This window comes from Coregonus lavaretus (assembly GCF_964263955.1).
Source record: "Coregonus lavaretus genome assembly, chromosome: 23".
Classification (NCBI taxonomy): domain Eukaryota; kingdom Metazoa; phylum Chordata; class Actinopteri; order Salmoniformes; family Salmonidae; genus Coregonus; species Coregonus lavaretus.
The window spans coordinates 41663975-41687849 of NC_140010.1; positions in this window are offsets into that span (position 1 = coordinate 41663975).

Sequence of the window (23875 nt, forward strand, 5' to 3'; positions counted from 1 at the left end):
AGGCAAGTGCGCTAGTCCAGTGTCACTTTGATTATGCCTGCACATCATGGTTCACCAGCAGCCCCAAACATCTAAAGAATAAGCTACAGTCTAGGGTTGAATATCTTCCCGGTATTTTACAAAATGTTCCATCCTGAGTATAATCACTTTTCTTCCGGGTAATCTGGTATTTCCCGCCCAAACCAGAAGTGTCATTCTAAAGCATATCAAGCATATTAATATGACTGGATTTGATAAGAGCTTTGATCGGCATGAAGATTTAAGTCTGATGCTATCTGAGCCTGATGAGCCATGCATTAAAGACATGTTATGAGCACAAGCCCAAATGATTGTGCCATTATCCTATGATATAGGCAACTGCACATTACGAACAACAGAAAAACATAAAAGCCCATGGCTGTAGCTAAGTAAAAAAAAATAAGGTGACCCCCGAAAGCCAGATGGAGTTGTGTGCATTCAGTCCTTATACAGTGGGGGAAAAAGTATTTAGTCAGCCACCAATTGTGCAAGTTCTCCCACTTAAAAAGATGAGAGAGGCCTGTAATTTTCATCATAGGTACACGTCAACTATGAGGAAAATGAGGAAAAAAAATAGGTACACGTCAAAATGAGGAAAAAAAAATCCAGAATGTTTTGGTAGGCGGCCCTCTCTTGGCAGGTTTGTTGTGGTGCCATATTCTTTCAAATTTTTAATAATGGATTTAATGGTGCTGGGATGTTCAAAGTTTCTGATATTTTTTTATAACCAAACCCTGATCTGTACTTCTCCACAACTTTGTCCCTGACCTGTTTGGAGAGCTCCTTGATCTTCATGGTGCCGCTTGCTTGGTGGTGCCCCTTCCTTAGTGGTGTTGCAGACTCTGGGGCCTTTCAGAACAGGTACAGTGAGGGAACATTTTTTATTTGATCCCCTGCTGATTTTGTACATTTGCCCACTGACAAAGACATGATCAGTCTATAATTTTAATTATAGGTTTATTTGAACAGTGAGAGACAGAATAACATAAAACATTTCCAGAAAACGCATGTCAAAAATGTTATAAATTGATTTGCATTTTAATGAGGGAAATAAGTATTTGACCCCTCTGCAAAACATGACTTAGTACAGGGGTGTCAAACTCATTTTGGTTCAGGGGCCACATACAGCGTAATCTGATCTCAAGTGGGCCGGGCCAGTAAAATAATATCAAAATAACATTTACATTTACATTTTAGTCATTTAGCAGACGCTCTTATCCAGAGCGACTTACAGGAGCAATTAGGGTTGAGTGCCTTGCTCAAGGGCACATCGACAGATTTTTCACCTAGTCGGCTCGGGGATTAGAACCAGCGACCTTTCGGTTACTGGCACAACGCTCTGAACCACTAAATACCTGCCGTTATTTATAACCTATAAATAACGTCAACTCCAAATCTTTACCTTTGTTTTTCAATATTATGCCTTAATTTATCATTTAGCCTACATATGTGCATTAAAACTTACAGATCACAGTGGATCTACAAAGGCACAAAACATTTATTCACAGATAGGCCTATGGAACTGAAAAAATGGCATTTCACTTTGATTAAAACAACTTGTTTTATTAACTTATTAACTTAACTTATTTTAATGTACAGTATACATTCTGACCACCTGAACTGACTCACCACACTATGCACAAACTAAAGTGGGAGCTATGAAGAACGTTATCACAATGTTCATGGTCTTTAAATATTACATTACCACAGTAAATGTTATTTTTTCACAGAACTGTATTCTTCAGAGTGCAAAACGTCTCTTAAAGAGCATTACAAGTCTTACAATTAGACTTGACCTACTCGCTGTTTAACCCCCTCCCCTCTCTTTCTCTCACTGCGGCCTACCTGCTCCTGAAACTTGGCATCTTTTAGCCTTCACGATTGCATCAATATCAGGTGTCAAATCCTGAGTAGCAGCCAATTTCATAATGTCATTTAAGTGCTTGTGTGTTAGCCTTGAGCGCAGCTTTGTTTTATTGATGTTCATTACAGAGAAAACCTGTTCACAAAGATAGGTAGTCCCAAACATGCATAAAACCTTTGCAGCCAGGGCTGTTAATTTGGGGCACCCTGGCAAGAGATACTGATAAAATGTGTCCAAGCCCACAGAGGCAAATTTGTCCTTCATACCTGAATCACACTGCAAGTCAATTATTTCGAGTTGGATGTCAGCGGGCAGATCAGAAGCCTTGACTGTGAATGGCGAGCAAAAAACTGCAAATTCTGTCTCAATTTCACCGAAGACCTGAAACCGTCGCTCAAACTCCCGCAGCAATCCTGTAATCTTGTCTTTGTATTGAGCCATGTCAACATTAAGTCCGGTCGCACGTACATCTCTTAGACAAGGGAAATGAGCGGTGTCACCGCTAGATAGTTGTCTCCCAGAGTGACAGTTTCAACTTGAATGCGCGTATGCTGTCATAATACTGAGTGACAACTTTTTTGCGGCCCTGCAACATTTTGTTAAGATTATTCAGGTGCTCTGTAATATCCACCAAAAAGGCAAGATCCTGCACCCATTCTGGGCATTTAAGTTCCTTCACTGGTTTGCCTTTTTTCTCCATGAACTGTTCAATTTGCTCTCGTAGCTCAAAGAAACGCTTCAGCACGGCACCTCGGCTTAACCACCGTACTTCAGTGTGGTATGGCAAGCCATGCGTAATGTCTTTATCACTGAGAAGACTGTCAAACTGACAGAGATTCAAACCTCTTGCTCGGATGTAATTAACAGTGCGGACAACCACCTCCATGACATGATCCATTTTTAATGATTTGCAACACAATGCTTCCTGGTGCAAAATACAGTGAAATGTCCAAAACTCTTGTCCTCCATTTGCGGCCTGTACATTATCTCTGAATTTTGTCACAACGCCTGCTTTTCTCCCAATCATTGATGGCGCACCATCTGTAGCCAGGCTGACGGCACGGGACCAGTCCACTCCGACTCTGTCCAGCGCTCCAACGAGAGAGCTCATAATATCATCCGCTGTTGTAGTATCCGTCATAGGTACCAACCCAAGGAACTCCTCGGTGACTGTCAGTCGCATCAACACCACGAATGAATATGGCCAGTTGAGCAACATCTGTAATATCAGTGCTCTCATCAATTGCAACCGAAAATGCAACAAATGACTTGACTTTGTGATTCATTTGGCTCTCCAAGTCTGCCGAGAGATCTGAAATTCTATCTGCGACAGTGTTTCTCGTTAGGCTAATGTTGGCAAAGGCCTGTCGCTTTTCAGGGCACACGATTTCTGCAGCCTTTAGAATGCATGTTTTCACAAACTCACCCTCAGAAAATGGCTTGGATCCTAACGCTATCTCATTAGCAATAAGGTAGCTAGCTTTCACCGCTGCATCACTGACCTCTCGGCCACGGGTAAAAACAGACTGCTGTTTCTTCAGACCCACTAACAATTCATTTATCTTCTCTATTCTCAGTTGTCCTCGCAAATGGTTGTATTTTTCACCATGATGAGTCTCATAGTGGCGCTGAATATTCTATTCCTTGAGCACTGAAACTTGCTGATTACACACCAAGCACACAGATTTCCCATTCACTTCTGTGAATAAATATGAATCAGTCAATTTTTCTTGGAAAACTCTGCACTCTGTGTCAACTTTTCTCCTTTTTGACAACGACATTTTGGTAATGTGGGTAATTTTGACAACGAGCTTAATAACGATAAGGCAAGATCGGCAGATGGCGCATTCTGGCCGCGTTGCTGTCACGTGCTGTTTATTTCAGGATCTCTCGTTATTTCAGTGCGAACTCTGCTGGACAAATTTGGAATATCTGTTCCTTTAAAAAAAAAAAGTGGACGTCGTCTCGCGGGCCGGATTGAACCATCTGGTGGGCCGGTTCTGGCCCGCGGGCCGTATGATTGACATCCCTGACTTAGTACTTGATGGCAAAACCCTTGTTGGCAATCACAGAGGTCAGACGTTTCTTGTAGTTGGACACCAGGTTTGCACACATCTCAGGAGGGATTTTGTCCCACTCCTCTTTGCAGATCTTCTCCAAGTCATTAAGGTTTCGAGGCTGACGTTTGGCAACTCGAACCTTCAGCTCCCTCCACAGATTTTCTATGGGATTAAGGTCTGGAGACTGGCTAGGCCACTCCAGGACATTAATGTGCTTCTTCTTGAGCCACTCCTTTGTTGCCTTGGCCGTGTCTTTTGGGTCATTGTCATGCTGGAATACCCATCCACGACCCATTTTCAATGCCCTGGCTGAGGGAAGGAGGTTCTGACCCAAGATTTGACGGTACATGGCGCTGTCCATCGTCCCTTTGATGCGGTGAAAGTTGTCCTGTCCCCTTAGCAGAAAAACACCCCCAAAGCATAATGTTTCCACCTCCATGTTTGACGGTGGGGATGGTGTTCTTGGGGTCATAAGCAGCGTTCTCCTCTTCCAAACACGGCGAGTTGAGTTGATGGCAAAGAGCTCGATTTTGGTCTCATCTGACCACAACACGTTCACCCAGTTCTCCTCTGAATCATTCAGATGTTCATTGTCAAACTTCATTATATGTGTATATGTGCTTTCTTGAGCAGGCACTGAAAGACTTCAGTCCTTCACGGCGTAGTGTGTTGTTTTTTTTTTTTTTTTGGGGGGGGGGGATGCTTAATATTGCAGATAGATTGTAACTTCCATCAATGTAATTGTCTGCATCACTTCCAATCCCCCATGTTTTTTATATATATACTCCCCTTTATTACTTTCCAACCCCGCCATCCTTTCCCTACTTGGGGTAAATTAGTGAACAACAATGCTTAGGTCTCTACTTCCAGCTTATACTTACTATCTACATTTTATGGACACAGTCAATTTTACAATAATTATATTTTGTTTTTTCTCCTGAACTTCTTCTACTCTCAACCTCTCCGATAATTTTCATGATGTCCATCCGGTTTGCTTTTATATGCCATATCTTTCTAACTGTGCTCTTTCCCTAAAGCTCCCAACACACAACCTATATACTTATTATGGACACAGTATGCTTACATTATTAGTTATCTTGTTATTATTTGTTGTTAGTTGTTATTAGTCCCATCCTTCAACTCCATTCAACACCTCCCATCTATCTCTTAACACCGTCCATATAGGATTTCTATTTGCCATTTATATTTCAACTGTACTGTGATGTTTTACAAAAGTTCTGAACCTTTCTATTCTCATTGTTTCTACAGATTGTGAATTAATAATAAAAAAAAATGCCAAAAAAATAAAAATAATGTAAATATTATTAATCGATTGACTATGACTTTTCAGATCACCCAGTAATGCTATCTGCAAGGTTAGCTCCAGGTAAATATTGCAATACTTTAGCCATTACTGGACCTGTGTCCAAAAACAAGCTACAAATGGACAGTACCAAAACAAATGATCTAATGGTTCTGTCTCTTCGCAGCAAAATCTGCAGAGCTGGGAAGATTGTATCCCCCATATAAATAACATTCTATTGGTAGCAAGAATTTTATATAATAATTTAAATTGAAAGATTCTAATTTTTGAATCCGGTGTCGTTTTGAGGGGTCAGTTCATAAACACTATGCCATGGGATCGGTACGTCAAAAATCTCTTCCCAACTATTTTGCAATCTATATGGGACGGCTGTCAATCCTTTGGTCCTTAAATGAAACTGATATACTTTTTTATTTATCACAGTTTTCCTTAACCAATTATGTTCTTTAATGCAAGGCCGACAGACAAGTTCCTTTCTCCCCCTTCCACTTACCTCTTCCATTTTTGTGGTAAGGCTGCAATTATTTGGTTGTAATTTTCGGTAGAGCAGACATTTCCATATTTTTTTGATAGCTGCATGTGCGACATAACTCCACCATTCCTACCGATGATATCATTTACGAAGATTATACCTTTTTTTAAAATTCTGTCAAAAAATAAAGTTTTTTTGTCAATTAGTATATTTCAATTTAACCACAATATTTGTTGCATTATTTGTTCTGTCGTTTCTGGAGGATTAAATTGAAATTGCAACCAACTTTTTTATGGCTTGTTTTAGAAATAGTGATATTTGGGAGATTTCCTTTTCAAATAACTGAAAATGACTGGTTGCAATCTGAATAAAGGGAAAAAGGCTGTTCTTGAACATTGGGTGAGACAATCTTACTAATTTGCTTGAGAACCAGTTCGGATTTAAGTAAAACTTTCGTATGACTGAAGCTTTTAGTGATAGGGCTAATGCTTTAATATTTAATCATTTCTGTCCTCCGAATTCATATTCATTATATAAATAGGCCCGTTTAATTTTGTCTGGCTTGCCGTTCCAAATAAAATGGAATATTTTTTTCTCATATAATTTAAAAAACTGTTCGCAAGGCGTAGGCAAGACCATAAGCAAATAGCTAAACTGGGATAATACTAAAGAGTTAATCAGGGTTATTTTTCCACAAATTGACAGGTATTTACCTTTCCATGGTAGCAAGATCTTATCTATTTTTGCTAACTTTCTATTAAAATGTATTGGTATGAGATCATTTATTTCATTTGGGATATGTATTCCGAGTATATCCACATCACCACCAGACCATTTTACTGGTAAACTACATGGTAATGTAATCATTGTATTTTTTAGTGATCCAATACGTAATATAGTACATTTGTCATAATTCGGTTGTAATCCAGAGAGGTTAGAAAATGTATCTAGATCCTCTATGAGGCTGTGGCGGGATTCTAGTTGTGGATTTAAAATAAAACATTAATCATCAGCATACAATGACACCTTTGTTTTTAAGCCCTGGATTTCAAATCTTCTGATATTATTATTGGATCTGATTGTAATAGCTAACATCTCGATGGCCACAATAAATAGATATGCCGATAGTGGACAACCTTGTTTCACTCCTCTTGACAGTTTAAAACTTTCTGAGAAATAGCCATTATTTACTATTTTACACCTAGGGTTACTATACATGATTTTGACCCATTTCATAAGAGATTTTCCAACATTGAAATGCTCCAGGCATTTATATATAAACCCCAGTCGTACTTTATCAAATGCCTTTTCGAAGTCTGCTATGAATAGCAGGCCTGGTTTCCCAGATTTTCCATAGTGTTTTATTGTTTCCAATACATCTTCCATGTAAAAAACCTATCTGATTAGAATGAACAATATCCGACAATACATTTTTAATTCTATGCGCTATACATTTTGCTAGAATTTTTGCATCACAACACTGAAGTGTAAGGGGCCTCCAATTTTTTAATGGACTGGATCTTTATATTTTCCACTTGTATCCTGTTTCAGTAATAATGAGATCAGACCTTCTTCTTGAGTGTCAGATAATCTACCACTTACATAGGAGTGGTTAAAACATGCTAAGCACGGTCCTCTTAGTATATCAAAAAAGGTTTGGTATACCTCGACTGGTATGCCATCTAACCCTGGAGTTTTCCCGGACTTAAAGTCATTAATTGCATCCAGAAGTTCCTCCTCTGTAATTTCACCTTCACATGAGTCTTTCTGTATGGCTGTTCATTTTACATTATCAATAGAAAAAAAATCTCTACAATTAGCTTCAGTTAGAGGAGATGGAGGCGACTGAAAAGAAACATACAGTGAGGGGAAAAAAGTATCTGATCCCCTGCTGATTTTGTACGTTTGCCCACTGACAAAGAAATGATCAGTCTATAATTTTAATGGTAGGTTTATTTGAACAGTGAGAGACAGAATAACAACAAAAAAATCCAGAAAAACGCATGTCAAAAATGTTATAAATTGATTTGCATTTTAATGAGGGAAATAATTATTTGACCCCTCTGCAAAACATGACTTAGTATTTGGTGGCAAAACCCTTGTTGGCAATCACAGAGGTCAGACGTTTCTTGTAGTTGGCCATCAGGTCTGCACACATCTCAGGAGGGATTTTGTCCCACTCCTCTTTGCAGATCTTCTCCAAGTCATTAAGGTTTCGAGGCTGATGTTTGGCAACTCGAACCTTCAGCTCCCTCTACAGATTTTCTATGGGATTAAGGTCTGGAGACTGGCTAGGCCACTCCAGGACCTTAATGTGCTTCTTCTTGAGCCACTCCTTTGTTGCGTTGGCGGTGTGTTTTGGGTCATTGTCATGCTGGAATACCCATCCACGACCCATTTTCAATGCCTTGGCTGAGGGAAGGAGGTTCTCACCCGGTATATGGCCCTGTCCATCGTCCCTTTGATGCGGTGAAGTTGTCCTGTCCCCTTAGCAGAAAAACACCCCCAAAGCATAATGTTTCCACCTCCATGTTTGACGGTGGGGATGGTGTTCTTGGGGTAATAGGCAGCATTCCTCCTCCTCCAAACACAGCGAGTTGAGTTGATGCCAAAGAGCTCGATTTTGGTCTCATCTGACCACAACACTTTCACCCAGTTCTCCTCTGAATCATTCAGATGTTCATTGGCAAACTTCAGACGGGCATGTATATGTGCTTTCTTGAGCAGGGGAACTTTGCGGGCGCTGCAGGATTTCATTCCTTTACGGCGTAGTGTGTTACCAATTGTTTTCTTGGTGACTATGGTCCCAGCTGCCTTGAGATCATTGACAAGATCCTCCCTTGTAGTTCTGGGCTGATTCCTCACCGTTCTCATGATCATTGCAACTCCACGAGGAGAGACCTTGCATGGAGCCCCAGGCCGAAGGAGATTGACAGTTATTTTGTGTTTCTTCCATTTGTGAATAATCGCACCAACTGTTGTCACCTTCTCACCAAGCTGCTTGGCGATGGTCTTGTAGCCCATTCCAGCCTTGTGTAGGTCTACAATCTTGTCCCTGACATCCTTGGAGAGCTCTTTGGTCTTGGCGATGGTGGAGAGTTTGGAATCTGATTGATTGATTGCTTCTGTGGACAGGTGTCTTTTATACAGGTACAAACTGAGATTAGGAGCACACCCTTTAAGAGTGTGCTCCTAATCTCAGCTCGTTACCTGTATAAAAGACACATGGGAGCCAGAAATCGTTCTCATTGAGAGGGGGTCAAATACTTATTTCCCTCATTAAAATGCAAATCAATTTATAACATTTTTGACATGCGTTTTTCTGGATTTTTTTGTTGTTATTCTGTCTCTCACTGTTCAAATAAACCTACCATTAAAATTATAGATTGATAATTTCTTTGTCAGTGGGCGAACGTACAACATCAGCAGGGGATCAAATACTTTTTTCCCTCACTGTATGCTTAAAGTACTTTGTTTCCTCCTTCAAAATATAATTTGGTGAATCATGGGTGACTCCGTCAATTGTAACCAGTTTCATTAAATTATTTTTGGTAGCATTCCTATGTTGAAGATAAAAAATGTTTCCCCATATTCCGTCCAGTTTGCTTTATTTTTATAATATATTACACTTGATCTTTCTTGAATACGTTTCTCCAATTCTTTTTGTTTTTCCTCTAATTTATTCTGAGCCTCTATATTAGTTTTTATTGCCATCTATCTGTTCTGTTAGACTTTGTATTTCCTTTGTTAGTATACACTCTTTTGACCTAAATTGCTTTTGTTTTCGAGATGAGTACTGAATTGCATGGCCTCTAAAGGCACATTTAAAGGTGTCCCATACAATAGGGGGATTTGCTGTACCTATGTTATGTCGGAAAAAGTCAGTTATGAATTCCTTTGTCCTAATTAAAAATAAATTATCATCCAATAGGCTTAGATTAAATTTCCAATTCAGTATGAGTAATGTATATGCCAATTATATGATGGTCCGACCGCATTCTGTCCCCTATCAACACTTTTTAAACTTTTGGTGCCAACGAGAATGAGATGAAAGAAGTCAAGACGACTAGCTTGATTGAGTCTCCGCCATGTATCTCTCACTAGATCAGGATATTTAAGCCTCCATATATCTACTAGTTCTAATGTATCCATGACATTCACGATTTCCTTAAGAGCATGTGGGTGATTGTTTGTGGTGTGATGTCCTTTACGGTCCATTGAGCTATTTAAAACAGTATTACAATCCCCCACCATAATAATATTGTCTTGAATTGCTTGCAGGGTTGATAATTTATTATATATATTGTCAAAGAAGTGTGGATCATCATTATTTGGTCCGTAAAGGTTAATGAGCCATATCTGTTTATGGTCCAATAGCATATTTAAAATAATCCATCTACCTTGCATATCTAGTTGGACAATTTGCACATTCGGATCGAAATTACTATAAATTAATATCATCACCCCTTTTGAATTTCTTTGCCCATGGGAGAAGTATATTTCTCCCCCGCCATTCCTTTTTCCACGCAACTTCATCTCGAATTGTTGAATGAGTTTCCTGTATACAATAGATATTATATTCCTTCTCTTTGAGCCATGTCAATATTGTTATTATTTTGTTATTATCAGCTAAGCCATTACAATTATAACTGGCTATACTTATTTCACCATACACCATAATGAGATACAAGTTTCAAGTCTATTTATCATTATATATGTTTGTAAATTTACCAATAAAGAATACCGTAATGATTGAGTGTCCATATAGCTGTTCCGTGATATTTGCATTGCTACTGAGTAACCCTTCAATTGATCTCCACTAATTCCCCCACTAAAGCCCCTCTTATTTAAAAAAATAATGCATATCCTATTTTCCATCATTATCAATTAATATGCGTAATAATCTTGGCAGTTCATGCGTAGGATTTTAACATATAACCCGGATTGCCATTGTATTACATTTAATTTATTGACAAGCAATTATTATCCCAGCAAATAATTACCGTGGTCCATCCCCACCCCCCCACAACAGATGCCGGACAAACACACACGCACATACTCACATACTCCAACACACTCAACCCCCCTCCTCCACAATCCACCATAAAATCAGATACTCAACTGCTGTTATATCCCAGAGCCCAACTCAAGAAAGGACCTGATTTACGAGTGCACATACAGTTACAGCTGATTGAGAAAGCATGCAGATTGAGCAGAAATTGACAACAATGTGAGATTTGATTAATCTACTTCATCTATGTCAAGTCCTAGGGGATGGAGATCAGATCCACCCTCTTCACCTGAGACACAAACACTCTGATCCACTGTTGTAACCATTTTTCCCAAGCATCTCCGTGCAGTCAGACCTTTTATTTTGTGCCACCTGGGCCACAATGATAAACCCCCTCTCTGATTGTCCGAGTGTGACCCCCTCCCCATGGGTCACTGCAGCCAGTGTTGCCAGCACTGCCACTACCTGGGTGGGGGTACCCCACCGGAATCTCCACTGGAATCCCCACCGGCTAGGTAAAAGGTCGTCAAGGTTCTCATTAGCAGCTTTGAGAATTTCCTTGTATATAATGCTCTCCCATCAGGGGGCTCTGGCTTTGTAGGACCAACCCTGCCAGGCAGGCTCAGGTGCTGCTCAAGTAGGTCTCTGACCGCATTTATTTCCCTGTTTAGGCTGCATACTCACAGCATGTCCATATAAGAGATGGGAACTTCTCTTTGGTGTATGGGTCACTCAGGTGGGTGTCCAGGATATAGGATTAGGGATCTTTCCATCATGATAGGACAATAAAAAAATAGATACTATATTACTATATTTAAAAATGTATATCCCTCATCTACAAAAAATTGAAAGCTGTTTATGAAAAATGTTTATTTTTAATTCACAATCTGTAGAAGCAATGAGAATAGAAAGGTTCAGAACTTTTGTAAAACATCACAGTACGGTTGAAATATATATGGCAAATAGAAATCCTATATGGATGGTGTTAAGAGATAGATGGGAGGTATTGAATAGAGTTGAAGGATGGGACTAATAACAAATAACAACAAATAATAACAAAGATAGCTAATAATGTAAGCATACTGTGTCCATAATAAGTATATAGGTTGTATGTTGGGAGCTTTTGGGAAAGAGCACAGTTAGAAAGATATGGCATTTAGAAGCAAACCGGATGGACATCATGAAAATGATCGGAGAGGTTGAGAGTAGAAGAAGTTCAGGAGCAAAAAAAAAAATATATATATATATATATATATATATATATATATATATATATATATATATATATATATATATATATATAGATATAGAATTATTGTAAAATTAACTCTGTCCATATGGTGTAGATAGTAAGTATAGACCGGAAGTAGAGGCCTGGGCGTTGTTGTTCACTAATTTACTCCAAGTAGGGAAAGGATGGTGGGGTTGAAAAGTAATAAAGGGGAATATATATATAAAAAATAAAAATAAACATGGGGGATTGGAAGTGATGCAGACAATTACATTGATAGAAGATACAATCTATCTGCAATATTAAGCTGATCCATCCCCCCCCAAAAAATAAAAAAAAATATATATAAATATAAAAAAAAAATAAAAAAAAATTGAAAGCTCTCTCTCACTACCCCTGCTCATAGACCCCCGTCGGCTCTGGGATATGCAACCATTTCCCCTCTCACTCACTTAACGCCGCACCTTTCCAAACACAGAAATGCACACCACATGGTTGACTGCGGAAGAAATGGGCTGAGCGTGCAAACGCACCTGCATCCACACCTGCCGCAAGGGGGAAAGGACGCCAGAGAGAACACAGGACCAACCACAACAACCATCCGCCAAAACAACAACCGCCCGCCAAAAAAAGCCATGTTCTAATTAGTTGTTTTTGAAGATGTATTATTCTGCTTGTTATCTTTTCTTGTTATATCGTTTTATCCTTTAATAAAATACTATACTTACTATAAATGTTCTTTAATATTACAATCCATATCATTGCTAGTATTGGGTGTTCCATTATTTGACTCCTCTATTACAACTTTTAGAATAGCCATGGAGTAATCTTTGTGTCTCTGAACATTTGGTTGTCGATATACAGTTTATCCACCACGAGTGCAACACGTTTCCCTTTTAATCTGTTTTCCGTGAAGATTGGATACAGAACTTTGCGCCTTTCTGCAATCTCCCTCGGGAACTGATCATTCATGCCTATTTTCGTGCCAGCAAGTCTCTTCCCTAGGCTTTTAACCATAGCTTTACCCTTAAAAAATTCAAATTTGGCAACGATTGGGCGCTCATATTTCTGTCCTCTTTTTCCGAAACGGTGTACACGTTCGAGTTGGATTTTATCGACAGCCTCGAGTGGTATTTGAAGCGCTGTATGCAGGAAGTCCATCATAATATTCTCTATTATTTCTCCCTCCTTTTCCTGAATACCCGTAAGTACTAGATTTTCTCTCATCGATCTAGTTTGGATGTCTAGTAAGGCTTCTCTCAGAAGGTTGTTCTCCTTTTTAAGTTCCCTAACGTCCGTTTCCATCTTAGAGACTGTCACTTTTAATTGTTTGGTTTCTTTCTCCATTATCAATGCTTTTTCGTCACTCATTTGAAGACTCGCTTTCAACTCTTTTACGTCCTTACTGACCAATTCTAGTATGCCCAATTTGTCATTTATCGACTTCAACAGGTCGCTTTCCACACTTACCAGACCCAGTGGTGAAAAGCATATATCATCTGTATCAGTCGATGAGTCGCGTTTCCTCTTGGGGATCGGTTCTCCTCGCTTATCTTCCGCCATGTTTGGGTGTTGCGTGTTGTTGTAATACTTGTTGATATATTTCTCTAGCCTTATGATTTGTTTTGTGTTATTATCCAGATAGAATTTTATTAACTGCGAATATATGAAATGCTAATATTTAGTCTAACTTTCGGATTTTGAATATTATGTTTTTATCTTGAGGTGGTTTGTACAGCTTTCTATTCAATACGCCATCTTTCAGTCGTTCACGGCGTAGTGTATTACCAATTTGTTTTCTTGGTGACTATAGTCCCAGCTGCCTTGAGATCATTGACAAGATCCTCCCGTGTAGTTCTGGGCTGATTCCTCACCGTTCTCATGATCATTGCAACTCCACGAGGTGAGATCTTCCATGGAGCCCCAGGCCGAGGGAGATTGACAGTTATTTTGTGTTTCTTCCATTTGCGAATAATCGCACCAACTGTTGTCACCTTCTCACCAAGCTGCTTGGCGATGGTCTTGTAGCCCATTCCAGCCTTGTGTAGGTCTACAATCTTGTCCCTGACGTCCTTGGAGAGCTCTTTGATCTTGGCCATGGTGGAAAGTTTGGAATCTGATTGATTGCTTCTGTGGACAGGTGTCTTTTATACAGGTAACAAGCTGAGATTATGAGCACTCCCTTTAAGAGTGTGCTCCTAATCTCAGCTCGTTACCTGTATAAAAGACACCTGGGAGCCAGAAATCTTTCTGATTGAGAGGGGCTCAAATACTTATTTCCCTCATTAAAATGTAAATACATTTATAACGTTTTTGACATGCGTTTTTCTGGATTTTGTTGTTGTTATTCTGTCTCTCACTGTTCAAATAAACCTACCATTAAAATTATAGACTGATCATTTCTTTGTCAGTGGGCAAACGTACAAAATCAGCAGGGGATCAAATACTTTTTTCCCTCACTGTATTTATATACTGAGATCATGTGACACTTAGATTGCACACAGGTGGACTTTATTTAACTAATTATGTGACTTCTAAAGGTAATTGGTTGCACCAGATCTTATTTAAGGGCTTCATTGCAAAGGGGGTGAGTTATTTTTTTCATTTCACTTCACCAATTTGGACTATTTTGTGTATGTCCATTACATGAAATCCAAATAAAAATCCATTTAAATTACAGGATGTAATGCAACAAAGTAGGAAAAACGGCAAGGGGGATGAATACTTTTGCAAGGCACTGTAGGACCACGTGGACACCACAGAGCATGTGAACAAACGCAGCTGTTGTCTATGTGTGTTGTGCTTTTTCTCAGAGTTGTAAAAGCAAGCAGAGCAGAAACTGGATACTCTTTATTTGACTGATATAGCTGGCAAGGTAACTGCTGTTTGACTTAACAGAAATTTGATTTATTCCCAGTGCTGAGTTGGTAGTATAACTAACATGTAATGTTAGCTAATGCATTACATGTTTCATCCCCTCTCGAATGAAGTTCTGTTTTAAGTGAATGAACTAGCTACAGTAGCTAGTAGCTACCACAACCAGTTCAGCTCTAGCCTCTAGCTATCGGTCAGGTAGCAGTATCTAACAACTGTTGTGTGTATGGAAATGTTTTGTAGCCTTTGTTTTGTCCCATTTCAACAGAAGTAAGATTACTTGGCTAGTTATTGCCTGTTCATGTTCCATTAGAGCTAGCCAAAAGTTGGCTAACGTTAGCTAGCTATCTCACAAACTTTAGCTATTATTTTTTGCCTCAATCACAATAAACCTGAATCAAATGATGTAAACTACAGCCAAACGATTTTAAGACCGATATTCTGACCTTCTTTTTACAGCGCAATGTGAGTTTTTATTAGAGTCAGTATAGCAATGTAACGTTATTGATCTGTCAGTTTCCCTAGCTAATTCCCTACTTTTCACACTGACACGGTAGGTACAAACAGCTCTACAGGCTTCACTGTCATGGTGCACAGTCAGTACACAACACTATGCTCATCATGTCTTAGCAGGATCAGATGGTGACAGGTGTCCCAGCAGGGTCAGACAGCCAGGGAAGACCAGTCTATGGAGCTCAGGTACATTTTGCAGTATATTATAACAACCAGTGAATGGATACCAAGTTCGATCTTGAGTTGATGGGAAGGCTACAGTCTGGGATCTGGGAATAATGGTAATTTAAATTATTGAACCATTGATTCTATTCTTGGATAACATCATGTATAAATGTACACCAAGGTAATTCCTTGTCATGCCTCATCTGAGCAGGATCAGATGGTGACAGGGGTCTCAGCAGGGTCAGGCAACCAGGGAAGACCAGACTGGACGGCGCTGAGGTGAACTTTTGCAGATGCAACACTTCATTCTCTCTCTGCAGCAAACATTGGACAAGCCAGAAGCTTCAAAGATTTAAACTGTTTTAAGGCAGTCTGACAAACCTCTAAAGTTGATTTCTAAACTGTATCAAAGGTTGATAGAGGCCTTTCCCAATGGCACAAAACATGTAAAACAAATGTGAGGAAGACCTGGGAGACACTATTGATGATGATAATGAATGGATACAGACAGGGGTGCCACTTTGGGTTTATAAGTGTGGGGGACATAACCTGGCGGGGGGTCTGGAGGTCCTCCTCTAGAATTCTTTGGGGCATCTAAAACGAAATTCCTGCATTTTTACACAATCCAATATGCCGTCTCCATTTAGAACAAAAAGTAAGCACAGTCGTCAAGCTAGGTAAGAGATCATTATTAAAAATGTTTAAGTGATTAATAAGACTGAACTAGATCAAAGGTAATTCAATAATATTGTGTTGCACCTTTAACCAATAGCCTTACAAATTACATTTATACATGATATTTTCCAAGAATAGAATCAATGGTTCAATAATTGAAATGACCATTATTCCCAGATCCCAGACTGTAGCTTTAAGCTTAAGCTGCTGTCCTGTAGCTACTGTAGGTCTACCCATCAATTCAAGATGGAACTTTTGTATCATTCACTGATATTGTTAATATACTGCAAAATTCACCTGAGCTCCGTAGACTGGCTATCTAAACCTGCTGGGACCCCTGTCACAATCGGATCCTGCTAAGACATGATGAGCATAGTGTTGTTTACTGACTGCACTAGAGGGCTGCATTCCCGCAGACGACTTTGGGATGAACACATTTTTTTTTCTCCCACAGATTATTTTGAAACGGTCCTCTTTCTACTTTGTATGCGTTATCCTACCTATTGTATTAAAAGCACATATGTTTCACATTCAACTTCAGTAGCCTACCTCTCCTAGTTGGGCGTGAGAGTTCAAATGTAGTATGTGTGGTCTCATTGAAATAGAGTAGGCTGCCTACATGGGCAGAGAATCACGTGGCAGTTAACGTGAATATGAAATTAACTTAAATATGATTAGACTGTAGTTACTACAGTGTCTGTAAATAAATATTGATAATGGAAAGAAGTGGAGAGCGCTCAACCAACGTGAGTTGAAGTGCAATGAAAAAATTTAGTCATCATTGGAAAGGAAAAGGCACAACGTGCACATAGGTTAGGCTACTATGGTGAGAGAACGTTGTGCCTTTTCATTTTCAATAAGTATGGATTACCCATTTATTTGTCTCTGCCTGCAAATCGTCCTCATAAAAGGTAGGCTATATCCTATAGGACTATGCAAAACATAGCAAGTGTCGCTGTCATCATTCTTGCTGCTTCCAGTTCAGTAGCCATACCTGCGAGATCAGGTGAGCGTGTGGTCTCAATTAAATGGAGTAGGCTATAGCCTATGCATGGGTGGAGAAGCACGAGGCAGTTATCTTTCCAAGAAAATGTACTTCCTAAACAGCCTGTGATTAGGCTATAGATTACTATATTGCCTAGAAATAGGCCTAAATATATATATAGCTCAAGAGAAAGCGCAAGTCTCTCCAACTCTGCTCTCTTCATACTACATCTAGCATATTGGCTGATATAGCCCAGTAATACAATATAAGGGCCATGTGAGAATCTCTAGTAATTTAAACTGTTTCTTAAGTTATTTTTGCGCATTTGATATTTGGATTAGGGCGCAAAATTGCTGGGACCATGGCTGGTAAATGAGCTTCGTCACATACGCCTAAAATAACGTTGCGGGACTGCGGTTGGGTTTGGGACCAGTTCTTGCGGTAGAGGGTGGGAGTCGGACAGAAATCCAGCAGGTGTGGGCCGGAGCGGGATGAAGAAATCGGTCCCGCACAGACCTCTACTTTGCACCATGAAAGTGAAGCCTGTAACGTTAAAGCTGCTTATTACTGTGTCAGTATGAAAAGTAGGGAATTATCTAGGGAAACTGACAGATCAATAACATTACAATGTCATACTGACTAATAAAATTCACATTGCACTGAAAAAACATCAGAATATCAATCTTCAATCGTTTGGCTGATGGTTTCATCATTTGATTTAGGCCTAGTTTAATTTGATGCAACAATAATAACGAATGTAAGACAACTTTTGGCCAGCTCTCTCTCTCTCTAACGGTACATCAACTGGCGAAAGCTTGCCAAGTTCATTTACTTCTGAAACGGGACAAAACAAAGGCTACAAAACATTTCCATACAAACAACAGCTGTTACATAGTAATAATAGCCACCTCATGTCGCTATCTGACAGATAACTAGAGGCTACAGCTGACCTGGCTGTGGTAGCTACTCGCTAGTGTAGCTTATTCATTCACCTCAGTTGAGATGGGACGAAACATTAGCTAACGTTACATGTCAGTTACAATACTAGCTCAGCACTGTGAAGAAACTCTCGTTTTTTTTTTTTTTTCTGTTAAGTTGAACAGCAGTTACCTTGCCAGCTACATCAGTCAACTAAAGAGTAGAACGTTTCTGCTCTGCTTCCTTTTACACCTTGGTGAAAGTGCGCAACACGTGCACACTGAACTATACTCAACTCTCCCGTGCTGGTCCAGCCAGCCTTCCAGAAGTTTTCCCTTCACAAAGCTTGTCAGCCCACTCTGTGGTGTCCGCGTGTTCCTAAATCCAGATGTCTAAACACCCCAAACAGCCTACCCGACCACTCGGAAGCGTCCGCATGGTCCTGAAGCACACCGCTGTCGCTTTCTGTATAACATTCCAATTATAAAACTGGGGGGGACAAAAATGCAATTTCCCCCCCACCCCCGTCCCCAATGAAAGTTGCACCCATTGGATACAGATATGTTTGAATGCCCAGTCATATTCATATAATCTCAGACATAAATTACTGCAGTTTAAGACCATCCATAGAACGTACTATATGCCAGTGAAATGTAATATAATGGACTAATTCCTCTGCTGGAGGACATACTTGCATATGTTATCCTCTTGTGAAGACTGAATTCTGGCAAAGAATATTTTATCTCAGCATGTCTACAGATTATCCCTTCTCTCTGTTTTTGTTTGCTTGGAAATGTTAATACTGGAGACTGTTATCAGAAGAAACTGTGTAACCTAGCATTTATAGTGGCTAAGAAATGCATTGCCATTAATTGGAAGGTTGGTTATCCTCCCACAATGTCACAATAGATGGCAAAAATGTCAAGTTATGTATCACTAGATTTGATTTATTACAAGATTAAAGGTATACTGTGTAACTTTCTTAAGGTCTGGATGCCTTATATGGAATACTGTACGACAAAAGGAGTCTGTATTGAAAACATGCCCACGTCAGGGGAGATACCTATTTAGGCAACCCCTAGCTGCTGGGCTGCTCAGTCATGGCCCTGGGGGTCTGCCATCCTGTTGGTTGTCACTCTGACCTTGGCCTAACACACCTGAAACCAATAATGAATGTTTCACTAAGATCCAAAAGCTGAGTGGGGTGTGTTGAGTTGGGGCGCTGCAGGGCGGTGGACCCCTAGGAACAGGATGGGGCGATCCAGCTATATTGTGTTCAAGTAAAAAGCTCTACAGTAATATTAGGCCTATGATATCAATTACAATGCCCTCCGTAATTAATGGGACAGTGAATTTTTTTTGTATTCTTTTGGCTCTATACTTTGATTTGAAATCAAACAATGACAATGAAGTTAAAGTGCAGACTGTCAGCATTAATTTGAGGGGGCATTTCCCTCCATATCAGGTGAACCGTTAAGAAATTAGAGCACTTTTTGTACATAGTCCATTTTAGGGGAGCAAAAGTATTGGGACAAATTCACTTGTATGTGTATTAAAGTAGTAAAAAGTTAAGTATTTGGACACAATGACTACATGAAGCTTGTGACTACAAATTTGTTGGATGCATTTGCTGTTTGTTTTGGTTGTGTTTCAGATTATTTTGTGCCCAATAGAAATGAATGGTAAATAATGTATTGTGTCATTTTGGAGTCTGTCACGCCCTGACTCAGGGGACGCTTATATGTTGAGTCAGGGTGTGTATTTTCCTTGTTGTGCTTGTTCTATGTTATACGATCTAGTATGTCTAGATCTATGTTGGCCGGTGTGGTTCCCAATCAGAGACAGCTGTCGCTCGTTGTCTCTGATTGGGGACCATACTTAGGCAGCCTATTGGCACTAGTGGGTTTTGTTTAATTTATTGTTTTGTCATTGTGTTTATTTGGTTTAATAAACATGTACGTATATTACGCTGCGCCTTGGTCTGACCAGTCATTCAACGAACGTGACAGAAGATCCCACCTAATGAGGACCAAGCAGCGTGTCCAGGAGCAGACAGCCTGGACCTTGGAGGAGATCCTGGATGGTAAGGGATCCTGGACTTGGGAGGAGATTCAGGCTTGGATGGGTCGCCGTCCTTGGGAGGAGACAGTGGAGGCCCGGTATAGAGAGGAGAAACGGCGGCAACAGTGCCGACGACGGAGACCCGAGAGGCAACCCCAATAATTTTTTGGGGGGGGGCACACGGTGTGGACGACGAGGCAGCAGGAGGACGTTAAAGGGCGGGTCTGCAGGTTAGGAGGCCACCATGTTATGGGGCATTTGAAACCCCACCTCTTTAAGGAATACCTGGGATAGGATAAAGTAATCCTTCTACCCCCTGACGTAAATGTGCCCTTGAGCAAGGCACTTAACCCTAATTGCTCCTGTAAGTCGCTCTGGATAAGAGCGTCTGCTAAATGACTAAAATGTAAATGTAAATGTAATGGGGGCTATTGGTTCAGAGGGAGCAGGAGATATTCGGTCAGAGGGAGGCGCTACAGGAGGCTAAAAGGGAGAAGGAAAGTGTAGAGGCACGGCGAGAGGAGCTGGTTAGGCAGCAGAAGGAGCGGGGGTTAATAAAGGAACCCAGTCCTGCTCCTCGCACCAAGTAAGTGGTGCGTGTCGCCAGTCCGGTCCGGCCCGTTCCTGCTCCCCGCACTAAGCCAGTGGTGCGTGTTCCCAGTACGGCCCGACCTGTTCCTGCTCCTCGCACCAAGCCAGTGGTGCGCGTCGCCAGCCCGGCCCAGCCTGTTCCTGCTCCTCGCACCAAGCCAGTGGTGCGCATCGCCAGCCCGGCCCGGCCTGTTCCTGCTCCTCGCACCAAGCCAGTGGTGCGCGTCGCCAGTCCGGCCTGACCTGTTCCTGCTCCTCGCACCAAGCCAGTGGTGCGCGTCGCCAGTCCAGTCCGGCCCGTGCTTGCTCCTCGCACCAGACCAGTGGTGCATTTGTCCAGTCGGGCACGTGCCCGTTCCACCGGTGCCTGGTTCGGCACCGGTCAGCTGCTCCACTCCGGAGCCAGAGCAGTCCGCTCCACCGGTGCCTGATCCAGGCTCGATGGGGTTGAGGTCAGGGCTCTGTGAAGGCCAGTCAAGTTCTTCCACAACAATTTCGACAAACCATTTCTGTATGGACCTCGCTTTGTGCACGGGGGCATTGTCATGCTGAAACAGGAAAGGGCCTACCCCAAACTTTTGCCACAAAGTTGGAAGCACAGAATTGTCTAGAATGTCATTGTATGCTGTAGCGTTAAGATTTCCCTTCACTGGAACTAAGGGGCCTAGCCCGAACTATGAAAAACAGCCCCAGACCATTATTCCTCCTCCACCAAACTTTACAGTTGGCACTATGCATTCAGGCTGGTAGCATTCTCGTGGCATCCGCCAAACCCAGATTCGTCCGTCGGCCTGCAAGATGGTGAAGTGCGACTGGAGTGCGTTTCCACTGCTCCAGAGTCCAATGGTGGCGAGCTTTACACCACTCCAGCCGACGCTTGACATTCTGCATGGTGATCTTAGGGGGGTTAAAGTGCAAGTGCTGGTTCCTTTTATTTTTATTTTTTGGGGGGGTCGAGGTGAGGAGGAGATACTGTTTGAAGAGGTAGGGTTTCAGATATGTTTGGAAGATGGGCAGGGACTCTGCTGTCCTAGCTTCAGGGGGAAGCTGGTTCCATCATTTGGGTGCCAGGACAGAGAAGAAGCCATTTTGAAGTAAGAGGGGACGCAGCCAGTGATCAAGGATGAGTTGATGAGGGAAGTGAGGAATGGGAGAAGGTCTCCAGAGATGGTCTGGAGAAGTGAGGAGGGGATGGGGTCGAGCGGGCAGATTGTCGGTGGCAGGATGTAATCTGGAGAGAGATGGGAAAAAGAGGTCAAGACGTAGGGTAGTTCCGTGTGAGTGAGACCAGTGGACTCAATAGGCTGAGTGAATGAGTAGCGGATGTCATCAACCTTCTTTTCAAAGTGTTTGACAAGTCGTCCGCAGAGAGGGAGAGACGAGGGAGTGAAAGGATTATAGTTACTCCTGAAGTTTAGTTTTCCTCCATTTTCACTCAGCTGCCCACAGTCCTGTTCTGTAACCTTGCAATGAGTCAGTCAGCCACGGAGCAGGAGGGGATAGCCGGCCGGGAGGAAAGGGGACAGTGCCAATCATAGGATGCGGAAAGGGAGGAGATTAGGGTCGAAGAAGCAGAATCAGGAGACAGGAGGGAGAAGGATTTAGCAGATGGGTGAGATGATAGGATAGAAGACGAGAGGGTTGTGGGAGAGAGAGAGCGAAGATTGCAACGGAGCATGACCATCTGGGTAGGGGCTGGATGGTTAGGGTTGGAGGAAAGGGAGACAGAAAAGGAAACAATGTAGTGATCAGAGACCTGGAGAGGGGTTGCAGTGAGATTAGTAGGCAAGCAGGTCAAGCGTATTGCCTTCCTTTTGAGTTGGAGGGGATTGGGAACTGGTAAGGTCAAAAGAGGCAAGGCGGTGAAAGAGAGAGTTGGAAAGAAATTAATCAAAGGCAGACGTCGGGAGGTTGAAGTCGCCAAATACGAAGAGCGGTGAGCCATCGTCAGGAAATTAGCTTATCAAGGTGTCAAGCTCATTGAGGAACTCTCCATGGGCACCTGGTGGGCATTTTTCACCTTGTAGGCTCTGGATTCAAACTGGCAATATTTCAGTTACTGGCCCAGCTCTGTAGCTGCCAGGCTACCTGCCATGATCAGCGTACCCTACTCCTTACCTTAACTATTATGAGGTGAGTAATTCAACCGACCCCAGATCAACACTGAGGGGCATCTTAACCCTACAGCTATGGTGCAGACAGGTCTATCACCCCAGCCCATTCTCTCCATAGGTTTGTATAGTAACAACACCAAGAAGCATACCCCACCAAAACGGCCCAAAGTGGGATGGGTTTTTGTGAATTTTTCCAATTCGGCAGCTGTATATATTGCTTACATATCCGTTGGTAAACATGCTACTTTGAGGATAGGCAAACCATGCTGGCTTCATAGTGATCTGTACAGAGTTTGTGGGATACTTGTATTTCATGCTTCTGAGTTCTGTAACATAGACGTAGATTCAATTATATCAAGTGTTAACCGGTGATAGCCGACTCCCACGTGGCTGGTGATTTGGCGGTGTCGGAGGTGTAGCTGCGTTGGAGCTGTCAAATCAGTGAGCCTCTACTCTTGATCAGTGTCACGAAGCCACACCCGAAGCCACACCCGTCCCACAATATTCAGAAAGTATTTCATAACCCACACAAAAGTATGCTATTTGATTGACAATGATTCTTACTTCTGTAAAAATGCAAACAACTATTCAGAGTCTATTTTAAAATGTAGGTAACCTCTCTCAATAAGATTTAATACAGACCAGGCCTGACACAAAAGGTAGAAATAGTAGCCTGCTTTGACAACAATTCAGTAAATGCAACATGTATTAGATAGAGACAGATAAAGAGAAAAGATACAAAACACAACAACTGTTCAGAGACAATAAAATATTAATAGGACAAATTCATATTTCACACTGTCACTTTAGTATTTGCATTTAGCCTACAACATGTCATGGAACTTCTGGAAGCACGGCCCCATCCTGCAAAGTGGCACAGAACACGTAGAGCACCCAAAGGTGGTTTCAACACATCTCCCACTCTTTGCCCTGCGTCCACTTCGGATGCACACCACACACACACTCATTAGGTAGAACTGATTTAAGTTTCCCTGCATT